Source organism: Astyanax mexicanus, chromosome 15 (genome assembly GCF_023375975.1).
Source record: "Astyanax mexicanus isolate ESR-SI-001 chromosome 15, AstMex3_surface, whole genome shotgun sequence".
NCBI lineage: Eukaryota > Metazoa > Chordata > Actinopteri > Characiformes > Acestrorhamphidae > Astyanax > Astyanax mexicanus.
Window position 1 is genome coordinate 2,374,205 of NC_064422.1, and position 6,786 is coordinate 2,380,990.

At 48.8% G+C, this 6,786-nt stretch overlaps 1 pseudogene; it reads left to right on the top strand.

Annotated features, from left to right (window-relative positions):
- Positions 1 to 2,480: 2,480 nt before the first annotated feature.
- Positions 2,481 to 5,683, top strand: LOC125781236 (uncharacterized; annotated as a pseudogene).
- Positions 5,684 to 6,786: the final 1,103 nt, after the last annotated feature.

The window sequence follows — 6,786 nt, forward strand, 5'->3', positions numbered from 1 at the left end:
AACCTTTGTCACCGCCACCATCGCCTTCGCCTCCTTACCCATCTTCGCTACACCAGTCTGTCTGTCCTCCCTGCCCATCCTCCATCATCCCAACACCAGTCCGTCTGTTCTCCCTTCCCATCCTCCATCTTCCCACCGCCATTCCAACTGTCCTCATTCTCTCTGTCCTCCCTACTCTTTTTCCATCTCCCGTTGCTGCCATCTTCCCACTCCTTCCCATTCCATCGCCTCGGTCTTCCCACTCCGTCTTCCCACTCCATCGCCCTGTCTTCCCACTCCGTCTTCCCACGCCATCGCCCCGTCTTCCCTCTCCGTCTTCCCACTCCATCGCCCCGTCTTCCCACTCCATCGCCCCGTCTTCCCACTCCGTCTTCCCACTCCATCTTCCCACTACATCGCCCCGTCTTCCCTCTCAGTCTTCCCTCTCCTTCTTCCCACTCCATCGCCCCGTCTTCCCACTCCGTCTTCCCACTCCATCTTCCCACTACATTGCCCCGTCTTCCACTCCATCGCCTCATCTTCCCTCTCCGTGTTCCCACTCCATCGCTTCTGTTGGGCCATCAGGGGCACCCCTTCTACCTTACCAGGTCGCTCCTGCTGCGCATGCGGGTCGGTGGCTGCTTTTGGGGCCTTTAAACTACATGTACAATACGTGCATCATTCCATTAAGTCGCTCAACACTACCTTTCCACTTCAACCGATTTCTGCCACCAAGGACCTCATACATTCCTATACTCGAATAGGCTGGCAGCACCTTCAAATACCTTACTTAATTATTCCCTACCTTTCTTTCCTTTGACTTCCACACTGCCTTCCCCATGCATCGGTTCATCCTCTGGCTTTCTCCAAGACTACAAGGTCGGACTTCCAACACTCAGTTGCTTCTTAAATCCTAGCAGTGGTCGAAAGTTCTGATTTAATTTTTGGGGCTTCGGCTTCACACTTTACTGCGAAGCTGCCCCGAACTCCATCCCAAATACTCTGAGTTCGCTCCCCCTCTTTCTTCTTCTCTGCCCAGTCAAGGGCGTGAGTCAATACTAGCAAAGTGGAGTTATGTGTCATAACTAAGTTTTGGGAGTGTTCCACGCCCTCACTCCTCCCACTTCCATCCCTATTTAAACCGTCACTTCCTCTCTACCTACTCATTGAACAAACCTCGCACCCACCTCCTCCCCATCTTCCTCCTTCTTTAATTTTATTCTCTTCTAATGTTTCTCCTCATGAGAGGGGGGGCTTCGGCTTCACGCTTTACTGCGAAGCTGCCCCGAACTCCATCCCAAATACTCTGAGTTTGCTCCCCCTCTTTCTTCTTCTCTGCCCAGTCAAGGGCGTGGGTCAATACTAGCAAAACTCCCCCTATGGTCTCAGCACTGCAATGTCTAAATGTAATGCAATTTATGTTTCATCCATGTTATGGTGTGTAGAGTTTGTCCTGTGATGCATTTTACTATATCTTCAACAGGGGGGCTTCAAATAGGGGGAGTATAATTTTGGCAGCATTACTTTTTTACGCCTGCTGATTATATACTCCCCCTATGATCTCAGCACTGCAATGTCTGAATCTCATGCAATTTATGTTTCATCCATGTCATGGTGTGTAGAGAATGTGCTGTGATGCATTTTACTATATCTTAAACCGGGGGGCTTCAAATGGGTGGAGTATGATTTTGAAAGCAGTATTTTTAAGCCTGACGAAATTATATACTCCCATGATCTCAGCACTGTAAGGTCTGAATGTCATACAATTTATGTTTCATACATTTCAAGGTGTGTAGAGTATGTTCTGTGATGCATTTTACTATATCTTTAACAGGGGGCTTCAACTGGGGGAGTATAATTTTGGCAGCATTATTTTTAGGTCTTCCGAAATTATACTTCCTCTATGATCTCAGCACTGCAAGGTCTAAATGTAATGCAATTTATGTTTCATCCATGTCATGGTGTGTAGAGTTTGTCCTGTGATGCATTTTACTATATCTTTAGCTGGGGGCTTCAACTGGGGGAGTATAATAATGGCAGCATTATTTTTAAGCCTTACTAAATTATACTCCCCCTATGATCTCAGCACTGCAAGGTCTGAATGTAATGCAATTTATGTTTCATCCATGTCATGGTGTGTAGAGTATGTTCTGTGATGCATTTAACTATATCTTCAACCGGGGGGCTTCAAATGGGTGAAGTATGATTTTGGAAGCAGTATTTTTAAGCCTGATGAAATTATACACCCCTATGATCTCAGCACTGCAAGGTCTAAATGTCATGCAATTTATGTTCCATACATGCCAAGGTGTGTAGAGTATGTGCTATGATGCATTTTACTCTATGTCTCAGAGACATACCCCCAGGGGATCCCGAGAGGGGGGGAGGATGAGATCCCCAACAGGACGGACCTTCAGATAACGACCCATGTAAATGACAAGACAACGATAAATGCAATATGTATCTGCGGGAAAACATGCAAGAATCCGCGGGGCCTCAGAATCCATCAGGCCAGGATGAAATGCTTGGACAAAGGGAAACAGGTGCAACGCACAGGACTAGTGCCTGGTGAGATGCAGGAGGAGCAGGGCCAGGACTCACCCCACAGAGCTCAGCACCTCCACGCACTGGCTCCCCAAAGTCCATGCAGAGTAGTTCGTAAGCGGATCAAATGGCCCCCAGCAACCAGCAAGGGCCTGTGGCAGCAATTCGACGACGATGGTTGTGAGATTGTCCAAACAACAGCTAAGGGTGACACTGACAGATGGTTGCAGACAATGACGACCATCATTGTGAGCTATGCTTCGGAGAGATTTGGCCTCATTGAGACAGGGAACAGCAGGATGCCCTACAACAAGAATCGCAGAGCCACCAAGATCCAGCAGCTGCGCCAAGAGCTGAAATCCCTTAGGAAGCAGCACAAGATGGCCAGCGATTAGGAATGGCAGCCCTTGGCAGAGTTGCGAGAGATCATCATGAAGAAGCTCCTGACAATCCGCAGAGCAGAGTGGCATCGCAGACGAGCAAAGGAGAGGGCCAAAAAGCAAATATCCTTTATTGCCAACCACTTCGGCTTCACCAGGAAACTACTTGGTGACAAGCGCAGCGGCCAGCTGGAGTGCTCTGCAGAGGATGTGAACGCCTTCCTTCACCGCACCTTGAGCAACCCAGAAAGAGACCAGGATCTTGGCCCCAACAATGCTTATGATTAGCCCAGCTTAGCCCAGCTAATGCCAATGATTAGCCCAGCTGCACCAAGTATAGAGTTTGACATAAAAGAGCCCAGCTGGAGAGAGGTCCAGGAAGTTGTAAAGGCAGCAAGATCAGCTTCAGCCCCTGGACCCAGTGGCGTACCATACAGCGTTTACAAACGCTGTCCGAAACTCCTTCAGCAGTTATGGAAGATCCTGAGAGTAGTCTGGCGTAGAGGAAGAGTTGCCAATCAGTGGAGATGGGCTGAGGGTGTGTGGATCCCTAAGGAGGAGAACTCTAAAGAACTTGGCCAGTTTCGGACCATCTCACTGCTAAGTACAGAAGGCAAGATATTTTTCAGTATCCTGTCACGACGACTGTCAATGTTCTGTTTAAAGAACAATTACATAGACACCTCTGTACAGAAAGGCGGAATCTCTGGAACATCTGGCTGCATGGAACACACAGGGGTCATCACACAGCTCCTTAGAGAAGCAAAAGAAGGCAAGGGCGACCTGGTTGTCCTGTGGCTGGACCTTGTTAACGCTTATGGGTCCATACCACACAAGCTGGTTGAGGAGACTCTCCGCAGACACCATGTTCCCAAATCAGCAACCTCATACTGGATTATTACAACAATTTCCAGTTGAGGGCTACCTCTGGGTCCATAACATCCGAGTGGCACAGGCTAGAGAAGGGGATAATAACAGGCTGCACAATCTCAGTTACCCTTTTTGCACTTGCCATGAACATGGTGATGAAATCTGCGGAGCAGGAGTGTCGTGGGCCACTGACCAAGTCTGGAGTGCGGCAGCCACCAATCAGAGCTTACATGGACGACCTGACGGTTACAAGATCATCAGTCCCTGGCTGCAGGTGGATCTTACAAGGTCTTGAGAAGCTTATCTTATGGGCAAGAATGAGCTTCAAGCCATCAAAGTCAAGGTCCCAGGTTCTGAAGAAAGGAAAAGTCTTGGACAAGTTCCGCTTCAAGATTGCAGAGTCCACAATTCCGACCCTGTCAGAAGCACCAGTCAAGAGCTTGGGAAAGCTCTTTGACTGCAGCTTAAAGGACACAGCGGCCATCCACAAGACCTGTGAAGATCTTGTTGCCTGGCTCACCAAGGTCGACAAATCTGGGTTGCCAGGTCGTTTCAAGGCTTGGATCTACCAACATGCCATTCTACCCAGAGTGCTGTGGCCGCTACTGCTGTACGATGTCTCCTTGTCAACTGTGGAAGCTTTGGAAAAGAAGATCAGCAGTTACTTGCGAAGGTGGCTCAGATTGCCGAGAAGCCTAAGCAGTGCTGCCTTGTATGGGTCCACAAACACCCTACAGCTCCCCTTCAGTGGCCTCTCAGAAGAATTTGTGGTGACCCGGACAAGGGAGGTCATGCAGTACAGGGACTCCAGGGACCCCAAGGTGGCAACAGCTGGCATCGAAGTCCGGACAGGCAGGAAGTGGAGTGCGGCCAGAGAGCTACAGGCAGCAGAGTCACGGCTCAGGCAGAAGGCCCTTGTGGGGACGGTGGCAAGAGGGCAAGCAGGCCTGGGATACTTCCCAGGTTGCAAGGTGGACAGTGCCAAAGGGAAGGAGCGACAACATCTCCTCCAAAAGGAAGTGCGTGTTGGTGTAGAGGAGGTTAGAGCCAGCAAGATGGTGGGACTCAGCCAGCAGGGTGCCTGGACTAGGTGGGAGAAGACCGAGCAGCGTAAAATCTCATGGCCAGACCTCAGGCGGCCTGATGTCAGCCGCATCAGTTTCCTGGTTCAAGCTGTCTACGACACACTGCCAAGCCCTGCAAACCTGTACACCTGGGGTAAGAGTGAAACACCTACCTGCCCACTGTGTGCTGGGAGAGGATCGCTTCAACACCTCCTCAGCAGCTGCCCCAAGGCTTTGGCCGATGGCCGTTACCGTTGGCGCCATGACCAGGTGCTCAAGGCAGTTGCAGAAGCCGTCACCTCAGCGATTCAGTCCAGCAGACACTGCCCAAGGAAGACCAACATCGCTTTCCTGAGGGCTGGAGAAAAGCCCCATGTGCAACCAAAGCACAAGTCAGGCTTGCTGTCAACAGCACCAGATTGGAAGCTTAGAGTGGATCTGGGAAAACAACTTAAGGTCCCTGAACACATCGCCCAGACAAGATTGCGCCCAGACCTGATCATCTACTCAGATACAACCAAGCAGGTGATCCTGTGGGAGCTCACTGTGCCATGGGAAGAAGACATGGTGGAGGCACATGCAAGAAAGCAGGCTAAATACCTAGACCTGGTGATGGAGTGCAGAAGTCGGGGCTGGCGTGCCTTCTGTGAACCTATTGAGGTGGGATGCCGTGGGTTTGCTGGACGCTCAACCTGCAAAGCTCTGGCAGGGCTAGGAGTGACAGGAGCTGCTAAGCGGGGAGCCATACGCTCCATTTCAGAAGCCGCAGAGAAAGCCACACGCTGGCTTTGGATAAAGAGGGCGAGCCCATGGATTGGTGCTGCTGGGATACAGTCCGGGAATTAATCAACCCCGGATGGGTCACCTGAGTGAGGATGTTGAAAGACCCGAAACCCCCAATGACCCCCAGGAACATCACTGATGATGTATCCCAGCGCATCCAAGAGATGTATTCAAGACCATATCTTTAACATGGGGCTTCAACTGGGGGGGAGTATAATTTTGGAAGCATTACTTTTAAGCCTGCCGAAATTATACTCCCACTATGGTCTCAGCACTGCAATGTCTGAATCTCATGCAATTTATGTTTCATCCATGTTATGGTGTGTAGAGTTTGTCCTGTGATGCATTTTACTCTATCTTTAACAGGGGTCTTCTAATGGGGGGAGTATAATTTTGGCAGCATTATTTTTAGGTCTGCCAAAATTATACTTCCTGTATGATCTCAGCACTTCAAGGTCTAAATGTAATGCAATTTTTGTTTCATACATGTCATGGTGTGTAGAGTATGTCTTGTGATGCATTTTACTATATCTTCCACAGGGGGGCTTCAAATAGGGGGAGTATAATTTTGGCAGCATTATTTTTAGGTCTGCCGAAATTATACTCCCTCTATTATCTCAGCACTGCAAGGTCTAAATGTCATGCAATTTATGTTGCTTCCATGTCATGGTGTGTAGAGTTTGTCCTGTGATGCATTTTATTATATCTTCAACAGGGGGCTTCAAATGGGACAGTATAATTTTGGCAGCATTATTTTTAAGCCTGCCGAAATTATACTCCCCCTATGATCTCAGCACTGCAAAGTCTGAATGTAATGCAATTTTTGTTTCAAACATGTCATGGTGTGTAGAGTATGTCTTGTGATGCATTTTGCTATATCTTCAACAGGGGGGCTTCAAATAGGGGGAGTATAATTTTGGCAGCATTATTTTTAGGTCTGCCGAAATTATACTCCCTGTATGATCTCAGCACTGCAAGGTCTAAATGTAATGCAATTTATTTTACATACATGTCAAGGTGTGTGGAGTATGTGCTGTGATGCGTTTTACTCTATCTTTAACAGGGGTCTTCAACGAGGGGGAGTATAATTTTGGAAGCATTATTTTTAGGTATGCTGAAATTATACTTCCTCTTTGATCTCAGCACTGCAAGGTCTCAATGTAATG